At 44.2% G+C, this 25,677-nt stretch overlaps 1 protein-coding gene and 1 pseudogene across 3 annotated transcripts in view; both read left to right on the forward strand.

Annotated features, from left to right (window-relative positions):
• Window positions 1-466: 466 nt before the first annotated feature.
• Window positions 467-25,677, forward strand: part of CORO1C (coronin 1C) — a 77,463-nt gene continuing 52,252 nt past the window's right edge. The window contains exon 1 of one of the 3 annotated variants that reach the window (XM_061385138.1): window positions 467-568. The gene's annotated coding sequence lies outside the window, so the exon portion shown is untranslated. Of the gene's footprint in view, window positions 569-844; window positions 990-1,619; window positions 1,644-25,677 lie in introns of those variants that run through there. The other 2 variants (XM_061385139.1, XM_061385140.1) reach the window with 2 other exon arrangements.
• Window positions 3,119-15,174, forward strand: LOC133228993 (translationally-controlled tumor protein-like; annotated as a pseudogene).

Genomic DNA, 25,677 nt, shown 5'->3' on the forward strand with positions numbered 1-25,677 from the left:
GTCAAGATAGGCCCTCCTGTGTAGTGGTGGGGGATACGCGAGTGTGGGAGTCCAGGGGCCGCCACCTTGTGCTAGCAAAGTGACAAGGTGTAGTGGAATGAAGATCAGCCTCAGGAGTTCCCAGAGCGGTGGGAGGGTGTGCTGGCTGCAGAGGCGGAGCTTCGGGAGCCAGAGGCGGGGATTCGAGGGTTCTGGGCGGAGCTTGATATTTAAAACAGTTAGATGGGCCCTGGGCGGGAATTCAGTCGTGTCCGACTCTTTGCGACCCCATGGGCCGCAGCACGCCAGGCCTCCCTGTCCATCACCAACTCCCGGGCGGGAATTGCGATGCCACAAATAAGGGTAGTTCGCCCGTGGGCGGAGCTTCTAGAAGTTGGGACTGGGTTTGTGACGCAGAAGGGACAGTTCTGAAGGAATGGGAGGGGAGCTAGGCTTAAGGACCCAAGAGGCCGGCGAAGGGTTCGGATGGGGCAGTGGGCGGAGCTTAGAGGAGCTGATGTTCCAGTTTTAAGGGACTCTGGGGGAATTTTTGAGGAGCCAGGGAATGTGGCTCGGCCGAACCAAGCAGGTCAGTGGGCGGGCTCTAAGGTCGCCGCTCCCTGTTCTGAGGGAGCAGTGGGCGTGGCTCTCCGGTTACTCCGAGGGCTAGTGGGCGGTGCTTGCGCTTGGGCACCGCCTTCTTCCAAGGCCCACCTGCATCCCTCGGCGCGACCAGAGGAGGCGCTAGGGAGAGTGAGGCGTGGAACGCGGGGTGGGAAGCGGGCTTCCCCTCCCGGAAGTAGGCGTGGCGTGCCGCAGCGCAGCGGCCCTGGTTGGGCGCGGCACGGCGCGGGGGCGGGGCCTGCGTGCGGCGGCGGGGGCGGTGGCGGCTGTCCGCGCCCCTCCCCCGCGCTGCGCTCAGTGCCAGGCGGGAGGCGGTAGCGGTTGGAGGCTTTGCCGGGCTTTGCAGTGGGGACTTCGGCAGCGGCGCCTCAGGCACCTCGGCCCTGGTGAGCTGCGCGCGCCCGGCAGGGCCGCTTGGGAGCAAGCGGGGCGGGTGGACGGATCTGTCCTCTCAGCATGTGCGGGCGCCGGCTGACAGGAGCCGGCGGGCCGTAGGGCAGGGCCCGGTGGAGCGGACAGGGCTGGGTGGGCGCGCGCAGCGCGGGTCCCTGGGTCGGGGGCCCGCCCTGGCCGGTGTGCAAGAGGCAGGGGTCGGGGCTGCTTCGGGAGACTTGGGGTCCGGCGGGGCGGGGAGTTGAGGACCGAACCGCTCGGCCTGAGGAGAGTGAACCCAGGTCGCCTGTGGGGAGGAGGCTGCTCAGGGGAGACTTTTAGGGGTCCGGAACCCTCCTGGACGGGTGAGAAGCCGCGTGGGAATGGGGCTACCCCGGGAAGGATTGTAGGGGTCAGGGCTCCGCCGGGTTGGGTGGGGTCTTGGGTGGGGTGGGGCTGCGAGAGGCCAAGGCGCTGAGCCCGGGGGCGCCAGGCCTGGAGGCGGGGCTTGAGCCGCCCTGGGGAGCGAGTTGGGGGGGTGCCAGGGGCCGGGCTCGAGTGGGGTCTGGGGGAGCTGGGTTCTGCTTGGGAGAGGTGAGGGCGGCGGTCTGGCCTCGGGGTGCCTGCTTTGGGGTGAGAGGCCGGCTCTGGACCCTGAAGAGCTCTGGGTAAGGGGTCGGGAAGGGCGGGGCAGGGCTGGGGCTGGACTGATGTGGGTGGGGGCTGTTTGAGAGGAGGCTGAGCCGGGCGGTGGGAGCCGGGATCTGGGACTGGCGGGGGAGGGGCGAGGGGGCAGGTTGGGAGAGGAAGAATGGGGCAGGAAGGCGGCAGGGTCGGGGGCCTGGAGCGTCCGCGTGCGCTGGGTGATTCAGAGCTAGGCTCGGGTGAGAGCGGAGCAGCTGGCGAGGGACGCAGTTAAGACGGAGCGCGGTGCAGGTGGGGCTCCGCTGCGCCTAAATGACTGAGGATGAGCTCAAATGTAGAGGCTGGAAATACGGGAACCGAGCCCTCCCGCCTGTCCACACAGGCGCGCACACGCTGCCCTCCGTCTCGAATGATATGAATGTGTTGGGGGCAAGTGGCCGGCTGCGGGGAGAGCCGAGAAGAAAGGGGCTTCCTCTTGCAGGAGAGGCGCTGGTCCTCCCGTCCTTTTTTGGGAGTGTTCAAAGGGTTTTGATGGCTGGAAAAGGAAACGTAGCCTTTACTGCATCGCGGTTTAGAATCACATCCTATATTTGGCTTTAATGTAGGCTGTCCTTGTTTTGTGGTGTCTGAAGTCCTTGCTCTACATGTTGCAAACGTGGGATTCAGGGTACGAAGCAAATTGCAAGTCGCTCATCTTCCCCAGGGGAGCAAGATACAGAGGCCTTTCTTTCCTAAAAGACATTTAAGCAGAAATGAATATAGTGCGCGTTTGGGGAACGAATGTATTTACTTTTGGAAATGGTTACAACAAAATAGTAGGCCCTCTCACTTCAGCCTTCCTGCCCCGGGTTCCATCCTCAGACAACACTTGTAGGGCTGGTAGTCACTCTATAATAATACATTTCATTGTCCTTATCTGGCAGAACTCTCTCCTGACACCAGCCTGCTAGAATAGACAGAAACATGATTAAGTATAAGCAGTTGCTTTGTACCGTCTGCTGTTCAATTGTGAAGGCAAATAGATATCTGTTTATAGGACTGCACTTTCTGCACTGCCTGTAAAACTGAAGACATGGGAAGACTCTATTTTGGACTTGATTCTATGTATTTCAGAAAATTAATTTAAAGGAAACTTTTTTTTTTTTCTTTTGCCTTGGAGGTACATTTCAGAGTCACAGCACCATGTTTGGATATGAAGCCTAATAGTAACTCTTGAATCTGAGAGTTTGCATAAATAAATAGGGGGAGAAAGTGAAATAAAACTGGGAATTGTGTTGTATATTAGGCCTCCAGGTGCCACGTTCTGTGGTAGATGTTTGTCGTGTGTGCTGGGGATTGAACAAAGATTAGTGTAAAGGTTGGGTACACACCTTTTTGACCAATCAGGAATGTGCCCTGTCTGTGTTTGTTTTCAGTTATTTGTGGAAGGTGCATTAAAGCCTGATGGATTCTGACGGACACATACTAACGAGAGATCACTGCACAAAGTATTACATTTTTCATGACCGTTTGTTTCTTTGCATGCAGATTGTGCTAATCAAAAGTTATGTCTATTACTTTATATATAGTTTGGGATCAGATTCAGGGTTGACAGACAAGACTTTTGATGTGTATGCTGCTTCTTTTTTTTTTTTTTTTAATTAAGATGTAATTGACATGTAACATTGTTAGTTTCATGTGTACAGCATAATGATTTGACATTTGTATACACTGAAATGATCACCGTAATAAACCTAGTTACCATTCGTCACCATACAAAGTTACATTTCTGTTTTCTTTGTGATGAGAACTTTTAAGATTTAGTCTCTTGACAACTTTTAAATATGTGCTAGGTTATTGACTATAGTTACTGTTGTCTGTAAAATCCCATGACTTATGCATGTTGTTACTAGAAGTTTGTACTTCTTGACTCCATTCACTCCTGACATATAGCCCTTGTTAAATACTTGGATTTTTTGATTGAAGTTTTATGCTTACCACAGCTGTCGCTGTTGAGATTCACTCCACCCATGAAGAGAGTCACTCAGATACCTACGAAATGGAATGTACAAAAGGAGAAGCGATCAGTTCTTATGTTATGTCACTGGGGGTGTGGAAATTCATTTCTGTAAGATGGCAGATTATTTCTTAATACTGTGTTTTGTTGCAAACAGTATTTTAGAAATATTATATTTTGGAACCAAGTTGTTTTACCTTTGATTTCTTTTTCAGAAGTGGAACAATAATAAATTTTGCGTGGTATTTTCAGATGCAGGGTACAAATCCAGGTTTGTTTTCCTTTGGATGCATCCTGTTCCTGAGTTATAAGAACTCTTTTCTGACACGTGTATATCTTTTTAAACATAAGATGCCTTTTCTCTATTAAAACGTGGAAATACTCATGAATATTTTAGTATGACCTAGTACCCAGAATGTTAAGTAATAGAATCTCTCTGGGTTTTCATTGCCCTAGTTCAGATCCTTTAAAATGAGTGAACAAGATTCTATGCTCCTTTTGAGAGTTTATTTTGTATTTCAGTGGCACAAAATGCAATCCTTTTTGTTTTATAACTACTTTATGGAGCTTTAATCCACATATCATATAATTCACCCATTTAAAGTGTAGAATCCAATGATGTTTAGTATATCCACAGAGTTGTACAGTCATCATAACAATTTTAGAATATTTTCATCGACCCAAAAGAAACCCTGTACCCATTAACAGTCAGTCTTACCCCCGTCCCTCAATTCTTCTCCCCCCCTGCTCCAGACAACTACATATCTACTTTTTGTCTCTATGGATTTCCCTTGTTTTGGACATTTTCTATAAATAGAATCTATTATATGTGGTCTTTTGTGTCTTTTATTAAGCATAGTGTATGGAAGATTTCTCTCTGCTGCAGAATGTGTAAGTACTTCATTCTTTTTCTAATAGTTGAAAAATACTCTGTTCCATTGTTTATCCATTCATCAGTTGATGGACATTTGGGTGTTTCTCCTTTTTGACTATTATGAATAATGCTCTGTGAACATTTGTGTACAAGTTTCTGTATGGACATATGTTTTCCTTTCTCTTGGGAATTACTGGGTCATATTGGTTACTCTGTGTTTAACTGTTAGAAGAACTGCCAGATTTTTCCAAAGCAGTTGCACCATTTTACAATCCCACCCGCAGCGTATAAAGGTTTTGGTTTCTCTGCATCTTTGCCAACACTTGTTATCCTCTGACTGTTTGATACTAGGCGTCCTAGTGGGTGTGAAGTGGTATCTCATTGTGGTTTTGATTTGCATTTCCCTCTTGTCCCTTGGGATCCTCCGTGAAACCTGCCTTAGTCCTTGCAGGCAGACACTGTCCCTGTCCTCATGCCTCTGACATTCATCACTCCCATCTGCTACAAGGAACTGTATCTGAACTTGAGCTCACTGTCTGAAAGGCGCCTTCCTATAGAAGGCAGAATGTGAGAGAGAAATGGACACGGAAGGCAGATCGAGATTCACTTGCTCACAGCGCGGTCTCTAGTGCTGAATGATTATTTTTATTGAAGTTAACTGGAAAGATCCTGAGGTCAGTGGTTTGTTTCTCTGGTTATTATTTACACCTTTGTTGCCTATGTTAAAATAACATGAAGTACAGAGGTAATTCCCCTCTGCCTTTCTGGCACCTGAGTCCAGCTCTTACCAAAAAATTGCTCAGATGTAAACTGAGTGTCTGAAACATTTTCCTGAGGGCAGAATATTCTCATCCAGGCTCTTTCCCCCTAATAAACAGTGATGACTGGCTCACAGCCTTCTCAGCAGGGCAGATGGCCAGGGAACACATTTGGTTGGTATGATTTAGCCCCACCAAGTGCAAGCAGGCCTACCCTGATGGTGTTGAGTCAGTCAGTCAGTGCTGGAACTGCTCGTGTGCACCCCTGATGGTGGGTGTAGGTTGAGTTTTAAAGGTGCATACTGCCTTCCTTTTCACTTGCTCTTGCTTCTCTCAGAGCATCCGATTAACACTTTAATTAAAAATACTCCATTTAGTATCTTCCTAAGAATTAGAAAAAAAGCAGTTGGCCGTTTGAGGTTATGTTTTCTTTTTCGTGTGGTCACTGAAGCGATTGGAGTGGAGTGAGGTAAATTTCTAGGACTTCCTTGGTGGTCCAGTGGTTAAGAATCTGCCTTGCAGTGCAGGGGTCATGGGTTTGATCCCTGGTTGGGAAACTGTTAATAAGATCCCACACGCCAAGGGGCACCTAAGCCGGGGTGCCTTGACTGCTGAGCCTGTGCTCCACAACTAGAGAGTCTGGAGCGGATCCCTCATGACGCAACAAAGATCCCGTGTGCTGCAACTAAGACCTGACGCAGCCAAATAAATAAATCAATGCTTTAAAACTAATAAGAATAAATTTTACATTTGTTCTTTGTCTCATCAGGCTCAAAGAGCTATCTGTTCTTACATTGTTTCTTGCTCTGAGAGTTTTGTCTTTAGAGAAGTTGAAGCAACGAAGAATGCAGACCTTCAGAGCCAGACTGAGGGGGTTTCACTCTCTACTCCTGTTTTTAATAGCTGTGATTTTGTCAATTACCTGACCTCCCTGAGCCTTAGTTTCCTCTTCTGTGATACAGAGATGCTAACGGTACCTTGCTAGGTTTTGAGTAGACTCCAAATAAATTTGTGTTCCTTCTGTCTTCACTCTTAAATGTCTATTAATGAATGGAATTGGGGAGAATCAACGAGGGGCAGTTTAACACATTTTATTTTTGATGTTAAGCTATTAGTGTATGGATTCTCACTCCTACCTCTGCATTTTAGACTTCATATCAAACTTGAATCTCTGGAGAGGAAAAAAGTGTTTAATTTTAGGATAGGAAGGTAGTGTTAAAAATGAGACAGTTTTTGGCCATCGATCTGAATTGGAACTGTCTATTCAGACGAGCTTCTCTTATGCAGGCCTTAGGCTGTATTAGGTCTGTGTATTTTAAGGAGAAAGGTTTAGCTACTGGCAAAAAAATTGATCTTTTTAGGATTTGGAAGGAGATTGTGCTGCAGTGTGTGAGATGCTCACGGGATGGAGTACGCTGTGAGTGGCAGTGTTGTGATCAAGTGTAACGTTCTGTGTGGGAATAGAGCCTCTGTTGTCTCATGGGATGTTAAATTAGGCCTGTCACTTGAATCTTATATTAATGACAAAAATCGTTCCTTCGGTTTGCCATAGTCAAGAGAAATCAAATTAACGCGGAGGTTGGGGTGAAGGTGTACTCTAAGCGGGAGTAGAAACGCTTGTGTTTTGCATGACTGAAGGTGGGAATTTCACAATACATATTTTTCCCCCTTTGGTCATGCAATTATCTACATTAAAATTATGAATAATGGATCGTAATTTTAGCACTGGTAGGTCACTGTCTTTTGACGAATGTATCGTTTTAGTGGGTTTGGGAGATTATTTCTCAGGCCCAGAGGTCCTCATTTTGATGCCCGTGAGGTTCAGCTTGGTCAGTCCAGCTGCCTGGGCTCCAGCTCCCTGGTGACTCTGAATCACAGCTCAAGCGGAAAGTACCTCGCTGGCTTGTTCCTCATCTGACGACCAGGGGACTGTGGTCACAGGCGCTTGAGAAGTCCTGGCATTCTTGGGAAGTCCAGGAATTTGACTGTCCCTCCCTTCTGCCTCCACCTCCCTTCATGGATGGTGTAAGTTCATTTTTGTAATTGGTGGTGTTGATTTATACTATAGTGTGGATTTTTTTTTTACAGTGTGAACCCTGATGGGCTTTCCTTAATTTTTAGTCCTTGACACAATGCAGCGATTCCCTCTTAAGCTTCCACCATGGTCTTTTGCCAGATTTACACAGTGAGCCCACTCACTGTTGTTTGCTTCAGTTCATCATCCAGATTGGTAGTTAGCACCAATTTCTTTTTTCCGCTTCTCATCTTCAGATTGTACACGTATTAAACTAGGAAACTTGGTCCAGATTTTCAGGGTTTCTTTTTAGATGTAGTTTGGGGAAACTTGAAAATACATGGAGTCTCTCAGATAAGCCTTTGGTAGACGTCCCAGTTTTCATGTAAAGCTCCTTGACAGTATTTTATTGACCCCTTTTTGTGTCCTCAATCTTGTAATCTGACTGTTATAGTATGTAGTTATGGTAAGGATTTATCTTGGGTGTTTCAAAGACCAATTAATATTGCAAAGGTCAGCCCCATTAGGCCATCCATACATGAAAAGGCTCATTTTGACAGGAACAAGATCCGACGGGTACTGGGACTATAGACAGGTGTAATGAAAACCCCACAGGGTTGGCAGAAGTTGATCACTGCTCCCTAGAGTGGTCATTATGTCTCTGGGGAGCCAGGATGGCCTGGGAGCCTGGGCAGGTGGCCATTCAGTGTAGGAGCCTTTTTTGCCTCATTGTGAACCCAAAGTATGTCCTTGTGTTCTGACAGCTGCTGAGGTCTTCATCCTGTGTGAACAAAGCCATAGTTTTTTCACTTTTGTAAATGGCCATAAACACACGTTGGAAAGAAAGTGTTGGGAGAGTGAAGCCTTTGGGGGTGTATTTTCCACTCTTGACATTATCAGGGTTCTTGACAAAATTCACAGGCTCCCCCTCTGTAGGATGAATGTTTACTCACCATTATTTGCTTGCTTCCCATGAAAGATACTTAAATTCCTTTTCATAATGGTCAAGCATTCTTTTCTAGTTAAAGACTCTAATTCCTTTCATTCTTAGGAACTTAAAGAATTGAGGCCGATTTATTAATATAAGAACTCAAGCGCTGCCTGAGCGGTGACTGAGAAACACATGTAAACTTGCGCTATCATCTCCGTTAAGCCGAAGGATTTATTAGGAGACTAGTCACTTTACAAGCTAGATGGTAAATTAATTTTGCGGTTAGTAGTGTCTTTAGTTTAACATTGTCATCCTAGTTTTTCTTGGCAAGCAGGCGAGAGGCCAGAGCCAACAAGTGTTGGCCATCGCTCTTTGGGGTGACACTTAATAAGCTGCGTGTTGTCTGGTTTAGAAATAAAGTAACTGTCCCCTTAGGCTCCCTGTCTTTTATGTGAACCGCTGTTGCTTTACCGTGTTACAGAGGAAAAGGGAAACTGGAAGTGTGTTTGTTTGTTTATTTTAACTCTGAGATGTCCTTTGTCTTATGTAGTATAGAGCTGTCTTGCATGCCCTGGGCTGAATTACAATGTCAAGTGGAACAAGTGATATGTTTTACCTGCAAAGGATAGTTGTGAGTCACGTGGTTCCCTGACCCTGAAGGGTTCAGCTGCAACTTCTGTTCTGGAGGCAGCGTGTCCATTCAGTCCCCAACCCAGGATTGGGTTGCATTCCCAAGTCTAACTCAGTTATTTGGAACCGAGAAGGCATGTTTTTGGTATAGATTCAGTGTTATAGTGGTGGGTAAGTTCCCAGCCTAGACTGAAGAAATCTGTTTAAGTCTCAGCACAACTTTTTAAAGTGTTAGTGATGATAGCTGAATTCCGGGTCTTGGGAGCTGGGAGTCGAGTAAGGAAGGAACCCAGCTCTCCCCGGTGCCCAGCCCATGCCTGTCTGTGCAGGGACATCCCGCAGCCTCAGGCCACAGCAGGCCTCCAAGTTCAGCTTCCTTCTCTCTTGACTTGAAGCTTCCACTCCCCTGTTCAGCTGATCTCCTTTAAATAGTAGTTGCAAAGCAGGTGGTTCAAATGTGTTTCTACTAACTAATGTGCTTCTGGAGGGCCACAGTTCCTATGAGACTGCTGTTACTCAGTGCTAGAACAACTGTGGCCTTAATTGTCTCAGCTTATTTTGCTCATGTCTCTTGCCCCTCTTAGAGATACAGTATTATTATTTTTACAAAGGAGATTCCTTACTGATAAACATCATCTCTGTGAAATGTTGGCCTGTAGTCAGTGTAACAGAGTTTCAAGGGAAAGGTTGAGGGAATTTGAGCGGGCTCAGGCAGAGCCCATGTAGGAGGCAGCCCTGGTTCCTGGAATTGGGAAGAAGCCTTGTCTGCTTTAGAAAGGTTGCTTCTGGAGAGCAGATGATGACATACTCTCCCACATCCACAAGACCTGGGAGGTTGTGGACGGGCTGTGTCTGGAGGTGGAGGGGAATATGGTCAGTAGGACAGAGGGTGACACTGGTGACTCGCTCCTTGGTGGCTGTGCCTCTGCTGAAGTCCCCAAGGGCAAAGGTGCTGAAAGCACAGTAATCACTGGTGTTGATATTGTCTTGAACCATCACTTGCAGAAAACCAGCTTCACAAAAGAAGCCTACAAAAAGTACATCAAAGGTGATACCAAGTCAATCAGAGGGAAACTTGAAGAACAGAGACCAGAAAGAGTAAAACCTTTTATCATAGGGGCTGCAGAACACATCAAGCACATCCTTGCTAATTTAAAAACTGTCAGTTCTTTATTGATGAAAACATGAATATGGCAGGTTGCTCTGCTGGACTGCCGTGAGCGTGGTGTGACCCCGTATATGATTTTCTTTAGGGATGGTTTAGAGATGGAATATGTTGATACAGTTGACAGTCACTGTGGGTCCGTCACCTGTCGTCATAACTGGCTGGCTGCTGCTTTTCATCCACACAGCACCAGGGCTTAGACAAATGGGACTGATGTCATCTCAAGCTCTTCATTTGTTCTGAACGGTGATTTATTTGGCGCAAAGGCATTGTTTTTAAGCAAACATGTCGTGTACGTAGTCTAAAAATAAAATGCATTTAAACTCAAGAAAAAGAAAAGTTCCTCATTCAAAACTCTCATGATCCTTTTTTTTTTTTTTTTTTTTCTCTTTTCATTTGGGACCCGCGGCTTGAAAGGGTTTTAAGTTTTAGCAGTGACTTGGTTTCTGGAATCTTGGAGTAGTGGTAGGTCAGGCCAGGGTAATGGCTGTAAGCTGGGGTGACTTGTGCTGGCCAGAGCTGCGTGCTAGTCTCCACCTGTATTTCTAATCCTTTATAAACTCATCACAAAGCCCCTTCTTTCCTCAAACAAAGGGAAATAATTGATCTTACCTTTTTGTTATTACCTCTTTAAAGGGTTTGGAAAACATCTTCAACATTTTATGAAACTATAATAAGGATTAGGGACTTGATTTTTCTGGTGCAGGTAGAAAAGACTTCTTCACAAAGTGTTAATGGCAGGCTTAATGTTTTGATTTACTTTTAAAATGTGTAATAGTCATAAAAATAGAAGCTTCCTCTAGCCCCCAAGTATACAGTTCTTGATGCTGAATTCTCTGTGTGGGGCCTGAGCCCTGTGGGGGTTGAAAGGACAGGGCGGTGGAGAGTCAGTGTCTCTGGGACACTGGGTTGAGGCCCTGCCCTCGGGTTTACGAAATGGCACTGTGCTGACTCAGGGCAGGTGTAACAGGGGAAGAGTAACGTCGATGGACAAGGCAGATGACCCAGATTGTCCGAGGTCGTGAGAACAGAATACACGTTCATACGGTGCATTTGAGTAAAATGGAAGTGTGGTTTAGCTATGGAGTTATAAAGGCAGAGGGAAATGTAATTTATGGCTGTCACTAACGGTACTGATTTCTGTGCTAATAGCAATTACATTTTGAGCTAAACGAGTAGAAAGTTTAAAACAAGTGTGGAATTATTATTTTCCAGTTTGTGAAAGTGAACACTGGCACCACTATATGCCATGTTCCTCAAAGGCAGGGAAGTCTCAGGTTTTTTGGGCCTTCATTTCCCAGTCCGCTGCCGTGTGCCTGGCATACAGTAGGTGTTCAGTAAATGCTAGTCAAATAATTGAACTTCAGTTTTGCATGTTATACTTGTGCTAGGAATTGTTAGTCTTCCTATTTTGCTAGAAGATGAAAGGAATAGAGGGAATTTTCTGTGGTGTAGTACTGCTGATTGTAAACATTTGCTGGTTAAATTATGATAAGCTAGTCATCATTTTCATTTAAATAAATGTGTTAGCATATATATACACATTTACTTACTGAAACATGTTTTATCTGTGAAGCAGATTTTGGAGTTCTAGTTATTTAAAGCATGAATTCTGATGAACTAATTTATTGAGTAAATTGAAAGTACTGGTAGCATGGAGTTCTTAGGGCTTTGATTTGTGGTTTGGTTAGCAACTCTGGGGCTTCCCAGGTGGCACTAGTGGTAAAGAAGCTGCCTGACAATGCAGGAGACACAAGAGCTGCAGGTTTGATCCCTGGGTTGGGAAGCTCTTCTGGAGTAGGAAATGGCACCCCACTCCTTTATTCTTGCAACTGTGACTTCAGAAAGAATCTGAAGAAACGTCCTAGTGGAAGTGTGCCTTTGGCTGGAGAGTTTCTGTCAAAACAGGTGTGGGAAGAAACCTGATCTGTACCAAGGTGAGGATTTGTAGTTAAGGTAGCCCTTGAAGAAATGGAGTTTCCCTTTAGTCTTTCTCCTTCTGTCCAGTTTCCTGTCCTTTAATATACTTGCTGTAAAGTGCCCAGAGTGGACGCTGCAGGGCCCCCAAGCCAGCCCCGGGGAGTCACAGGACAGGTCTCAGCTCATTTCAGTGGCTCCTAGATCTCCAAGAATTTAATATGTTTGGGTTCATTTCACTTGAAAAATTGACAAGAACCAAGTACATTAATGTAGGGTGAATTGGGCACCCTTCCAGCTGTTGAATCATTTAGGAGTTCATTTGTGCAGTATTAAAATTTGAAAATCCGTAGGCTTTGGTTTATATCCCATTATAACATGCGATCACAAAAAAAGAATCATTTTGTAGCTGCATTTTTGTGTGTGTTATTTTTGGCCATTTTTAGAGGTTCCTGCAAACTATACATGTAAGCTTGTTATAAATGTAGTTTTTAGACAAGTAGTGTTAGGGGGTGGGGCACCTCTGACCTTCCTGCTGGCCTTCTACTCACAATGCCTAAAGGATTCTTCCTGGTTTCATTTGAGGCATTTGAAAATTCTCTTTTAGTTACTATTATGTAGTCCAATTAATTTAACATAAAGGATTAAGGGCTATGATTTTCTTTTCAAATCTTTATCCAGTTTGGAGGGAAATTGGATTTGGAATGGATGAGGTTACAGTTTTACCAGCTAAGTCTGGTAAAAGCTTCTAGTAATAGAATTCACTCCCAAAATACTTAGCCCAAATGAAAGCTCATTTTGCTTCTGAAAGTGAGCTTTATTTGTCTCCACTTCCCCGGAGGTATTTTCATTTTATTAGTAAAAGAAGATGTGTGACATTTCCCACTTAAAGAACTGAGACCTTCTAAAGGTTTTGAGTGGTGGTAAAGTATTTTTTTGATAGTAATTACATTTTCCCTAGTGATGTTACATTTTACAGTTTCTTGGTTGTAGACACTGAGATTCTGATTTTTTTGTGTTTCCCCCCTTTGGAAGAGAGGTATGCTGATGAGGAAGTAGTTTGTAATTTTACCAAAAAGGATTAGACAAAATGACCTGTCCAAAGGTGCAGTAAGACTTCACGAGGTACCGGCATGCTCACGCTCAGTTGCTCAGTTGGGTCCGATGCTCTGCGACCGCATGGGCCATCGCCCACCAGGCTCCTCTGACCATGGGATTTTCCAGGCAAGGATATAGAGTGGGTTGTCATTTCCTTATCGCACTTCACAGATACAGTTTTTTCACAAAGTGGAAGGTTTGTGGAAGCCTCGCATCCAGGAAGTCTGTCAGCACCGTTTTTCCAACAGCGTTTGAGCACTTCACGTATGTGTACGCAGTTTGGTGATTCTTGCAGAATTTCAGACTTCTTCACTGTTATACTTGGTATGACGCTCTGTCATCAGTGGTCTTTGATGGTCCTGTTGCAGTTGTTGTGGAGCATCACGAACCACGCCCATGTAAGTGGTGAACTTAGTCAAGGGGTTTTCTGACTGCGCCACTACCTGGCTGCTCCCTCGTCCCTCTCTCCGTGCGCCGCCCTATTCCCTGAGACACAGCAGTGTTGAAATTAGGCCCGTTAATAACCTTGCAGTGGCTTGTAAGTGTCCACGTGAGAGGAAGAGTGTTAGGTCTCTCACTTTAAATCAAAAGTTAGAAATAATTAAGCTCAGTGAGGGAGGCTAACAGACTTCTTGGGCCGGTTCGTCCAGTTGTGAATGCAAAGGAAAAGTTCTTGAAGCTTGCTCGTGAACCTGGAATGATAAGAAAGTAAAGCAGTCTTACTGCTGATATGGAGACAGTTTTGGTGGTCTGGAGAGAATACCAAACCAGCCACAGCATTCCCTTAAGCCAGAACCTAATCTTGAGCAAGGCCCTAACTCTCTTCAGTTCTGTGAAGGCTTGAAGTGAAGAAACTGCAGAAGAAAAATTTGAAGCTAGCAGAGGTTTCTTCATGAACTTTAAGGAAAGAAACTGTCACTGTAACATCAGAGTGCAGGGTGCTAATGTAGAACTGGAGCAAGTTATCCCGAAGATCGAGCGCAGGTTATTAACGAAGGTGACTACACTAGACAACAGATTTTCAACACAGATGAAGTACTCTTCTAATGGAAGAAGATGCCACCTAGGACTGTCATAGCAAGAGAGGAGAAGTCAGTGCCTAGCTTCAGAGCTTCAAAGGGCAGGCTGACTCTCAGTGGCTAACGCAGCTCGTGACCTAAGGTGAAGGCAGTGCTCGTTTACCATCCTGAATATCCTAGGGCTGTGAAGAATCACTCTAAATCTACTCTGCCTGTGCTCTATAAATGGAACAACAAAGCCTGGATGACAGCACAGCTGTTTACAACGTGGTTTCCTGAACATTTTAAGCCTACTGTTGAGACCAACTGTGCAGAAAAACATTCCTTTCAAAATATTACTGCTTGTTGCTGACATACTTGGTCACTCCAGAGCTCTGGTGGAGAGGTAGAATGAGGTGAATGTTGTTTTCCTGCCTGCCAACACAGCTTCAGCTCTTTAGCCCACAGATCAAGGAGTAGTTTCGACTTTCAGATCTTACTATTGAAGACATACGTTTTTGTAAGGCTATAGCTGCCATAGATGGTGAGTACTCTGATGGATTGTGGCAAAGTCAATTGAGAACTTTCCGGAAAGGACTCACCATTCTAGATGCCACTTAGATCATTCATGATTCATGGGAAGAGGTCAGAATACCAACATTAACAAGAGTTTGGAAGAAGTTAATTCCAGTCGTCATGGATGACTTCAGTGGAGGAAGTAACTGCAGATGTGATGGAAATAGCAAGAAAGCTAGAACTGGAGCCTCAAGATGGGCCTGGATTGCTGCCGTCTCATGATCGGACTTGGACAGATGAAGAGGGGCTTCTCACAGGGGAGCAAAGAAAATGGTTTCTTGAGGTGGATTCTGTACCTGGTAAAGATGTGAAGATTGTTGATATGACAACAAAGGTTTTATTTAGAATATTACATAGATTTAGATGATAAGGCAGCAGCCGGGTTTGAGAGGATTGACCCCAATTTTGAAAAAAGTTCTGTCATTGGTAAGATGCTCTCTAACAGCTTCGTGTGCTACAGAGAAATCTTTTGTGAAAGGAAGAATCAATTGATGTGGCAGGCTGTTGTCTTAAGAAATTGCCACAGCCACCCAGTCTTTCGAAACTACCACCCTGACCTGTCAGCCATCAACCAAAAAGGGTTATCACTCACTGTGCGCTCAGTAGACTGTGTGCACGCTAAGTCGCTTCAGTCGCATCTGACTCTGTGACCCTGTGGACTGTAGCCTGCCAGGCTCCTTTGTCCTACGGATAACGTGAATGGAACTGTTACGTGCACTGGGAAACCCTAAAATTCTTGTGACTCACTTTACTTTGAGATGTGCTTTGTTGCAGTGGTTTGAAACTGAACCTGCATTATCTTTGAGCTGTGTACACCTGTGCACTTTCCTGTCTCTATAAAATGGCTGAAAATTCTGGAAACAGGGAGATTTTTTATTTTAAACAATGTTAGTTTTGTTTTCAAATAGCTTGTTCTGTATGTTTACCTTCAAGCTCTGGGGCACCTCTGTGGGCAAACTACCTTAGTTTGTTAGCCACAGATTGTTACTAATCTGAAAAGTCACAATAAGTAATTTAAATATTTTCCCCTAGTTTTTGCTATTTTCAGATACCCTGCTTATAAAGAGAAGGCTCTTGGGAACTCCTCCTAAAAAGGTGGTTCACCCTGAATTGACTCCCTGCCCCATGTACTTTGCGTCCCAGCAGCACAGTGACTTTGGTGTGAATATTCTATTGCAGTGTCTCCTCTTGGAGACTGTCAGCTCCATGAGAGCCTGGCTCCTCTTCTTAGCATCATGCCAGACACATGGTCAGAGCTCAGTAAATAGTTGGTGAATAAATGCATGATGAATGACTGGGATTAAAGACCTCTTCAGCATTCACAGTCGAGCATGTGTGTTATGAGTATAACCGTATGGGTGCTGGTAACTCCATTCTCCTTGAATTGTGTGTGTTTTATGGGGGGATGTAGATTGCATCCCAGTGAAAGAAACGTTCCGTATAGACTTGTAGGCTTTAGATTAATACATTTGATAATAATTGTATTAGTAATAGCACCCTAGAAATAATTTATTTTAGTTCTCCCACTTTTAGATGAAGAAACAACCAACCATAGGACTGAATTGATTTAGTGGTTAGGTGACTGTGTCAGGTTAAGTTTATCTTGCATCAGGCCAGAGTTATTCCTACTCTACCTCCCTTGAAACAGGGTCAGGAGTGTGTTTATTTGATCATTGTTTGCCTAGGGTATATGGTATTAAAAAGGGAAGACGGCAGTTCTTCAGTTGAAGGAGATTAGTGGTTTTTTTTTTTTTTTTGACATTGCTACTTTTTCCTATGGCTAGCTTTATGAGGGAGAAGGCAATGGCACCCCACTCTAGTACTCTTGCCTGGAAAATCCCATGGATGGAGGAGCCTGGTAGGCTGAAGTCCATGGGGTCTCGAAGAGTTGGGCATGACTGAGCAACTTCACTTTCACTGTTCACTTTCATGCATTGGAGAAGGAAATGGCAACCCACTCCAGTGTTCTTGCCTGGAGAATCCCAGGGACTGGGGAGCCTGGTGGGCTGCCGTCTATGGGGTCGCACAGAGTCGGACACGACTGAAGTGACTTAGCAACAGCAGCAGCCTTATGAGGGTCTTCATAAAAATGCCTTTAAAAACCCACAGAAAGATCTGGGAGTCTGATAATTTCATTTCCTGCTCTAAGTATATAGCTAAAGAATCATTAAAATTTTATTCCAAGAGAAACTCCATCTCAGTAGTTGGAACAGACTTAGCAAGTTTGAACAGTCATACACAATGTGCTTTCCCCCAGCTGTTGATAAGAAAAGTAGGTCATCAGTATAGAAAGAGCATTTCAAAACACACTTGTCATTAATTTTTAAGTGAGAGTGCTGGGTCAGTCATGTCGGTAAAGGTTCTGCAATTGGGATGAGCACTCTTGGGATTAATTTGGCTCTTTGAAGAGGGAGGCAGAACCAAGCTTCCGAGCCTGGTCTCCTGTGGGGCACTTCAGGGAGATGCTTCAGCTCAGAGGATTTTATTTGGTTCCATCGTGTTGTCTGGGCAGGCGGTGCCTGTCTCTTGGATGGGGGATTCTTCAGCGATCCTTTCTTAAAGCTCCAGGGAAGCATAGCATGGTGCATTTATAAAGATGCTGCTGCTGCTAAGTCACTTCAGTCGTGTCCGACTCTGTGCGACCCCAGAGATGGCAGCCCACCAGGCTCCCCCGTCCCTGGGATTCTCCAGGCAAGAACACTGGAGTGGGTTGCCATTTCCTTCTCCGATGCATGAAAGTGAAAAGTGAAAGGGAAGTCGCTCAGTCGTGTCCGACCCTCAGCGACCCCATGGACTGCAGCCTACCAGGCTCCTCCATCCATGGGATTTTCCAGGCAAGAGTACTGGAGTGGGGTGCCATTGCCTTCTCCATAAAGATGCTGGTGATAGCAAAAAGCTGGGAGATACAAGGGACTGTCGTCCTTATATGTAATCTTGGGGGAAACCTGCCCTTCCTTTGATAAAGTAATAAAAAAAATTCTGTCATTAAAGAGCTAGAGATGAGCCTTGCGACCTTTTAAAAGTTCTTGATTTATTAACTAAAATTCATGGCATGTAATTCTTCTTCATTTTAAGGGAGTTCCAACACAGACCTCTTTGGTTGACGAAGGGTCTTTCTTTAAAGAGACGAGCATGCAAGAGCTGAAGTGGGATTTCGAGTTTTTGTATTTAGGATCTTTTTCTGTTGCTCTGTTGCTGTTCACGTCATGCTCATTTCTTTTTTAAAAATTACAGCCTTGTTGAGTGTGTTGACAGTTACTTGTAAGGTGTCTGAAGCCTGCCTCGTGGTGATCTGGTGCAGATGACGGCTTGCTTGGTCCCTTGCCGCTGCATTTTTTGCTGTCACTCGGAGCTGCCCATCGTACTCTGTGTCATCGGGGAGCGCCTACTGATTTCATTTTAGAGACTCTGTAACCAGGTCCTGTGAGTACAAAGTTATAAACTGTAAAAGCAGGAGTTCTTTTCTTAGAAAGCTCAGTACCTCACCTTTTAGAAAGTATTCTTTTTAAAAAACTAATTTATCTTATTTTCAACCATGCCAGATCTTGGTTGCTGTGCAGGCTTTTCTCTAGCCTGGGCGCGCGGGAGCTGCTCCCTAGTTGCGGTACATGGGCTTTTCACCACGGTGGCTTCTCTTGTGGAGCACGGGCCCTGGGCTCGTGGCTTCAGGAGTTGCGGCACTCGGGCTTAGCTGCCCCAAGGCATGTGGGATCTTCCAGGATCAGGGATTGAACCCATGTCTCCTGCAACTGAGCAGCTCCCAGGGAAGCCCAGAAACTATTCTTGACATGTAGATCTCCAGCTTTTTATACATGCCCGGCTCTTCTCTTGGACATTTGAGCACAGAGTCCCTTGACTTAAACCTAAGGGTTTTCAATCAGAAGCAAAGATGGGTTTCCTTCGGCATACCTGATGTGTTCTGTCGTTCGTCTCCGTGTATTTGAATGCAAACAGCCAGCTTCTGTAGTTTATAAAGTATGAGCCCAGTGTCATTTCCTATTTAAAAATGGCACCAGCGGGCCAAGTGGAACTGTGAACTGTGGAGGCACCGCCTGAAGGAGTTCTGAGAGGCGTTGCTGGCTGATGTGGGAAACCCAAACTGAATTTGTGTGTGGAGTTTATCACTGAAAAAGTATGAAAGTTCAGGGGGTGAGAAGTTGAACTGCCCTGTACTTTGTGGTTCGAGGTCAAACTGTCTCTCTGGAGTCCTTTATCTTTGGGCGAGTCACGCAGTGTCTCTGGACTAAAAATGAAGGGCCTGGAACAGATGACCCTTTTTACTCCAGGCTTCTTCTGTGGGGCCCGGTCTGGATACTTCTTGGTAAATCCTACTTGCATTTCTTTGTATTTTCTTTCCAAGAAGCATTTAAAAACCAAAATGTTGTAGGATTCTTGGGTCAGAGCAAAGTGCACTTATTGTTGGTATGCCTCATTTGTGGCATTTGACCTAGAACCTGAGTGGATAAGGGGACGTCAGTGTTTGGAAAGCTATAATGGGTGAATTTTCACCCATTACTTTTGCCCTTTTTTTTTAAGTCTTTTATTGAATTTGTTACAATATTGCCTCTGTCTTATGTTTTTTGGCAAAGAGGCCTGTGGGATCTTAGCTCTGACCAGAGATGGAACCCACACCCCTGCATTGGAAGGCAGAGTCCCAACCACTGGACTGCCAGGGAAGCCCTGTCACCATCCTCATGTCATGATGAATTGAACCAACATCAAGGCTGTTTCATAGTTGCAGTCAGTTGTCTTAAGTGGTCAGCAGTTTTTCTAAAAAATAATTTCCAACATCTCTGGAGTGCAAACTTTCACCCTTAGCTGCTGCGTGTGAGGAATGTTGTGTGTCTGTCTGACTTTCTGCTGTGCTTTACATAAAGCAGATTGTTGCATGTGGTCTTTTTTTTCTTCCTTTGTAAAACAGCTTCTATTAAAGTAAGTAAATTAGGCTTTTTTTTTTTTTTGAGGATCTCATATATGGATCTATTAAGGGATTGGATGCAATAAAAGTAATTTGTTAGGTGAACTCTTCAAGTATCACTGGTGGGTTTGGTTTAAGGCAATTCAAAAAAGCCAAGCCATCTCATATCCAAAAGTGATGAACCTTGAATTTCTGTATTTAATCAGAGTACCTCCCGTATTTGCTCCTGGTGTCTGCTGTCTTAGGAATGTGCATCCTACATAGGCTTGCGTGATACCTTTACAGCTTCTCACAAAGACTTTTTAACTGTTGGTGCTGCCATTTAAATAGCGGATTTGGGGACCCTTGTTTCCTCCCCTGCTGTCCTGCTTGCCACTTTCTATTAAATAACGTGTCTGATCTCTCCCCACATCTAAAAGGGCCAGAAAAACAGCAGCTCAGGGAACATGTCCTTTCCCTGTAGGGACACTCTGGAGTCTTCCTGTGGTTGCTGCTGCTCAGCCTCCTGAGCCCTTGAGCGGTCTGGCCTCTGGAATGGTCTCCGCACATGTGCGGAGCAGGATTTTGCTGCTAGTAGGGGTTTTCCTGTATGTGTTCCTAGCAGGATGTGCTTCCTTTCATACACACCACAGAAGTGCATCTGCTGGAATCTTTAAACAGATAACTTCTCAATAAACAGGAAAATGTCAAAATTGTGGTCCCTTTTTTTATGAGATTGATGGAAGCAGAGAGAATGGAGAAAAAACGCAGTGACATTTACTCAGGTGTTTGAGTGTTTTATTTGGTGCCATTATAAACACCCTGTTTTGTCTACGTTTCCCCCTGTAAACACCCAACACATTTCTTTTATGGCCTTTGAAATATATTTTCTCTGTTAACTTGACTAGGCATTACCACAAGAAACATGCCTTTACACTCTCGTCGAGGTTGATGATGATCAGCTGACTGTGAGATGGAAGTTTTCTTCTGAGAATGATTTTTAGCAAACTTTGCTCTGATGCCTATAAAATAGGTCCTTAAAACATGGACCTTATTTTTCACAGTTTGTTCTTGGTTAAAATGTTTACCCAACATGTAAAGAAAATTTTAATTTTTGTTTCCTTAGATGAACTCTTAAGTATTGTGGGCATCAATAGCTTGTAGGTTTTCTTTCTTTTTTTAAGAGTCTTTCTTTACAGATCAGCTTTATTTATCTCTGGCTGTGCCGGCCTTAGTTGCTACACTTGGGCTTTCTCTAGTGCGGGGAGTGGGGACACTTTTGGTAGCAGCTCCTGTGCCTCTCTTTGTGGTGGCTTCTCTTGTTGCGGCTCCCAGGCTCTAGCACACTCGGGCTTCAGCAGTTGAGGTGCATGGGCTTAGTTGCCCCACAGCATGTGGGGTCTTACCAGAGCAGGAGTCAAAAACCCGTGTCCCCAGCATTGGCAGGTGGATTCTTAACCACTGGACCATCAGGGAAGCCCTAGATTTTCTTCATGAAGCTGAAAACAAGGACATATTATCTACTGATTAGAAATTTGTGCGGGAATGTAAATTGGTGTAATCAGTATGGAAGATGGTATGGACGTTCCTCAAAAAGGTAAAAATCGAACTACCATATGATCCAGCAATTCTACTTCTGGGTATTTATCCAGAGGAAACTAAATCATTATCTTGAAAAGGTATCTGTACCCCTGTGTTCATTGCAATATTATTTACAATAGCCAAGATAATGGAAACAACGCAGATGTCTGACAGATAAATGGATGAGAAAGTGTAGTATTGTGGAATATTATTCAGCCATTAAAGAGAAGGAAATTCTACCATTTGTGACAAGATGGATGGATCTTGAGGGCATTATTCTAAGTGAAGTAAATCAGAGACAAATACTCTTTATCACTTACATGCTGAATCTTAAAAACGAAAGCCAACACAAAACCCAAACTCTAAGCAAATAGCACATTTGGGGGCTTCCAGAGGTGGTGGGTTAGGTGGGCGGGTGAGACGGGTGAAGGGGTCTGAAGGTGCAAGCTTCTGGTTGTAATATAAGCGAGTCCTAATATGCAGCCTGTCAGCTACAAAAAGGGTAAATGAACTGAAAAGAGGCTGCTGTGATGGCTGCTCAACAGTCAAGACTTAACTTTTAATCTGCTTGCTTGGCTTTCAGTATCATCTAGAGACTCGGGCAGAGGAGATATGCCTGTGAGAGTGTTTTATAGTTGAACCTGTGCTCTCAGCCTGTTCTTACAGTCTTTGTCTTTCAGATATTCATCAGTTTTTATTATAATGAAAATCATTCTAGAACAGTCCCAGTCTTACTGGAAATTTGGGCAGAATGATCAGTTGCTTATTATAAGGCCTTGAGTAAGGTTCATAATTCCCAACATTTTGTGGAAATTAAAAAACACATTGCAAACAGAACAAAAACCACATTGCATTTTTTCTATCTAAAATCAGTTTATTTTGAAATTTGTAAACATTGATTGCTTAATGATTGCTGCGTTGTCTCCCTCTTTATTACCACGAGGACCTTAATTACTGTGACAGTTGGAAAGAAAAGGCCCTATGCAGTTCCAAGAACTACACTTGAAAGACTAATGGGCAGACAACCTCTCCAAGAGTGAACTCTGATAAGATATTTGAAATTGAATGTATTCTATCCTTGGGCTTTGTGTCTGTGTATTTGTTCAGCATTGTTTCATCTATTCTTTTTAATATAACTGAAAATTAAATTTACTTATAAAATGCCTTCATTTGGGGGATGCTTTAGTTGTGTAATTTGGGATACGATATTTAATAAAAGAACACCTAAGTTTGATGGTATGACACTTTGGAAATTTATAGCTGAACATCTAAGAAATTGGTGAAACACTAATGTATACTACAGGCTTCTTTATCAGGAAGAGGTTTGTTTTTCTGTAGTGAACACCATGCTGCCGTGGGAGAATATAGAGTTTTGTAAAGGTTCGTTGATAACTGTTGCTAGGTCATTAATGTGCAATCGTACTTTTGGCTTATAAATTGGCAGGAAGTTGACTTGTTTTTTTTCCCTTGGGGTAGGGAAACCTATTAGCAGGCTCTGAAATAACAGTTGCAGACATTTATCAGACAGTGCTTACTATGTTTCAGACTCTATACTAGGCACATTGCATATTTTTAAAAAACATTTTTATTGAGAGATAATTCACATATACAATTCACCCTACTTAAAGTATATAGTTCAATGGTTTTTAATATATTCACAAATATGTAGAGCTGTCACTACAAATCGTAGAATATTTTCATCACTTCAGAAAGAAAGGCTGTACTCTTTAGCTATAACCTCCTATTCTGTGATACCCCTTTCTCCCCACAGGCAATCACTAATTTGCTTTCTGTGTCCATGGGTTCGCCTATTCTGGGCCTTTGTGTGAATAGGAATCATAATATGTAAGCTTTTGTATTTAGCTTCTTAGCATAATAAGGTTTATTTAAGTTGTAGCATGTATTAGTATTTTTTTAAATTGCCAAATAATATCCCTTTGTGTGGATATATGCCATTTTGTTTGTCCATTCATTGTCCAGTGGGGATCGAGCATTTGAATTGTTTTCACCCTTTGGCTGTTGCAAATGGGCTGCTCTTAAAATTCTTGTACAAATATTTGTCTGACTACCTGTTTTTAGCTCTTTGAGGTAAGTTCCTAGTTGTGGAATTTCAGGGTCATAGTGTAACTCTGTTGAATCATTTCAGAACTGCCAGACTGCCCTCCCAAGCAGCCCACTACCTGTGTCTGAGGGTTCAGATTTCTCTGCGTCCTCATTGACACTTATTCTCTGGCCTGATTCTAGCCATCCTGGTGGGTGTGAAGTGGTATTTCAATGTGATTTTGATTTACATTTCCCCAGTGACCAAAAATATCCAGCATCTTTTCTTGTGTTTTTGGACATTTCTCTTTTGGAAAGACCTATTCAAGTCTTTTGCTCATTTTGAAATTAGATTGTTTGTCTTTTTTATTACTAAGTTGTAGGAACTCTTTATACTAGAGACAAGTACTTTATCAGATATATTATTTCCAAAAATTTTCTCCCATTCTGTGAGTTGTCTTTTTACTTTCTTGATGGTGACTTTGAAGCATAAAGGTTTTTAGTTTCGACGCAGTCCATTTTGTATACTTTTAATTTTTGTTGCTTGTGTTTTTGGTGTCATATCTAAGAATCCTTTGCCAGATCCAAGGTCATGAAGATTTACTCCTGTGTTTTCTTCGAAGAGTTTTAAAATTTCAGCTCTTAGAGTTATATCTTTGATCCATTTTGAGTTAATTATTTTATATTATGTGAGGTCAGGGTCCAGCCTTTTTTTTAAAATCATGCGTTTATTATGAAAATATGGTAACACATTTACAAAAGACTTGGAAAATACAGAACAAAGTTACATAGAGTTCCGCTTCCAGCTTCTTTTGTGTCTGTTGTGCGGTCTCAGCACCAGTTGTTGAAAAAAAGTCTTATTCCCCACATTGAATCATCTTGGTACCCTTGTTGAAATCGCTTGATCAAAGATGTAGGAAGAACTGTCAGTTCTATTCCATTAACTTATATGTCTGTCCTTGTTCTGATTTTGTCAGATACTTTTTCTGTGAGATGGTCATGTGATTTTTGTTTTTTATTTGATTGACACGTTACATTAATTGATTTTCAAATGTCACACCAACCTTGCATTGTGGGAAAAGTCCCACTTGGTCACAGTGTAGAATCCTTTTCACATGTTGCTAGATTTGGTCTGCTAGTATTCAGTTGAGGATTTTTGCATCCATATTTATAAAAGATATTAGTCTAGTTTTCTTGGGATGTCTTTGTCTGATTTTGGTATCAGAGTAATACTGGCCTTATAAAATTAGTTTGGAAGTAATTGGTGAAGAACTGGCATTGATTCCTTAACATTTGATAGACTTCAGCATTGAAGTCATCTGGACCCGGTATGTCAAATATCGTTTTTAATTCTTATTATAAGGTATCATCCTCTTCCATAGGTGAGGAAACTGAGGCTCAGAAAGGTTAGTGGCAGGAGTGGAACTTGAATCCGGATTACCTTATGTCAAGGACCAGGATGATAAAGACAGCTGTGTGTCTCTGACTGTATAGGGCAGTGTAATAAAATGCGATCCTGCTGCAGTCCCGGTAACAGGGGCTCGTTTAATGGTCACTGCAACTTTATGTGTATTGTGTCCATTTCCAGGCAGAGACTCTGACCCTAAAGGAGGTTATGACTTGCCCTGCTGAACCCCAGCCAGGAGGTAAACGGAGTGCTTTGCGCTCACACAGCTGCCCGACTTGCGAGCCCGCCCTGTTCACTGCTCTTCTCTGTTGTGTGCAGTGTGAGCAGCCGTGCCACACGTGGGCAGCTGAGCCCAGATGAGGTTCGACCTCGGGTATGGATGGCCTGGCCCAGACAGCGCAGCACGGCCAAAGCCCTGGCCTTCGCCCTGTCTGCTCTGTCACTAACACTCTGCTCCGTGGTTGTAGCAAAAGAACCTCTCACTCAGACTTCGTGTACTTGGGATGGAAATTTGTGTAACATGTGTCACTCTGTGTAATACAGACGTGACTTTTAAAGGTATTTTAGTACGTCAGACAGCCAGCAGCTTTGTGAGATGTTTTCCAGTGAAGACATTCAAAGCATATTTATATTAACATTCACATTGTTGGTGAGATTAGATGGTATCCTGGCCTGTTTGACTGAAGAGGAAAAACTGTCTCCATTTTTCAAGTTAGAGGGCTTCCTCACACGTCTGTTCACACTGACTGAATGGTGGCCCGAAAAGCTGACCCAGTGCCCATGTGGGTGGAGGGGCTGGGTGGGTGGAGGACTTCCCAGAGGGCGACGAGAGCTGTCTCGGCCTAGCAGCCAGTGTTCGGGACCTGCTGGGACACTGGGGCTGGAGGCTCCACTGTGCAGACTCAGGCTGTCTGGGTGGCACCCGCTGGTACCTCTGCTCACTTGTGCTGTGTTGTCCTGTCCAGGGCCCCCGTGTGGCTTCTGGGGCAGGTGGGGGCAGCGCCTGACTGTGCCACATGGGAGGAGCAGAGCTGGGTGTCTGGCTGCTCCTAACTAGGCTGTCGGTCAGTTTTCCCTGCAGCACCGCACCCCGACCCCGCCGGCCACGCACCGACATCAGTTTCCCTTCTGAGCGCTGGGCCTGGCGTCCTGTGAGCTGCCCCTCCGAGACCTC

Source organism: Bos javanicus, chromosome 17 (genome assembly GCF_032452875.1).
Source record: "Bos javanicus breed banteng chromosome 17, ARS-OSU_banteng_1.0, whole genome shotgun sequence".
Lineage (NCBI taxonomy): Eukaryota > Metazoa > Chordata > Mammalia > Artiodactyla > Bovidae > Bos > Bos javanicus.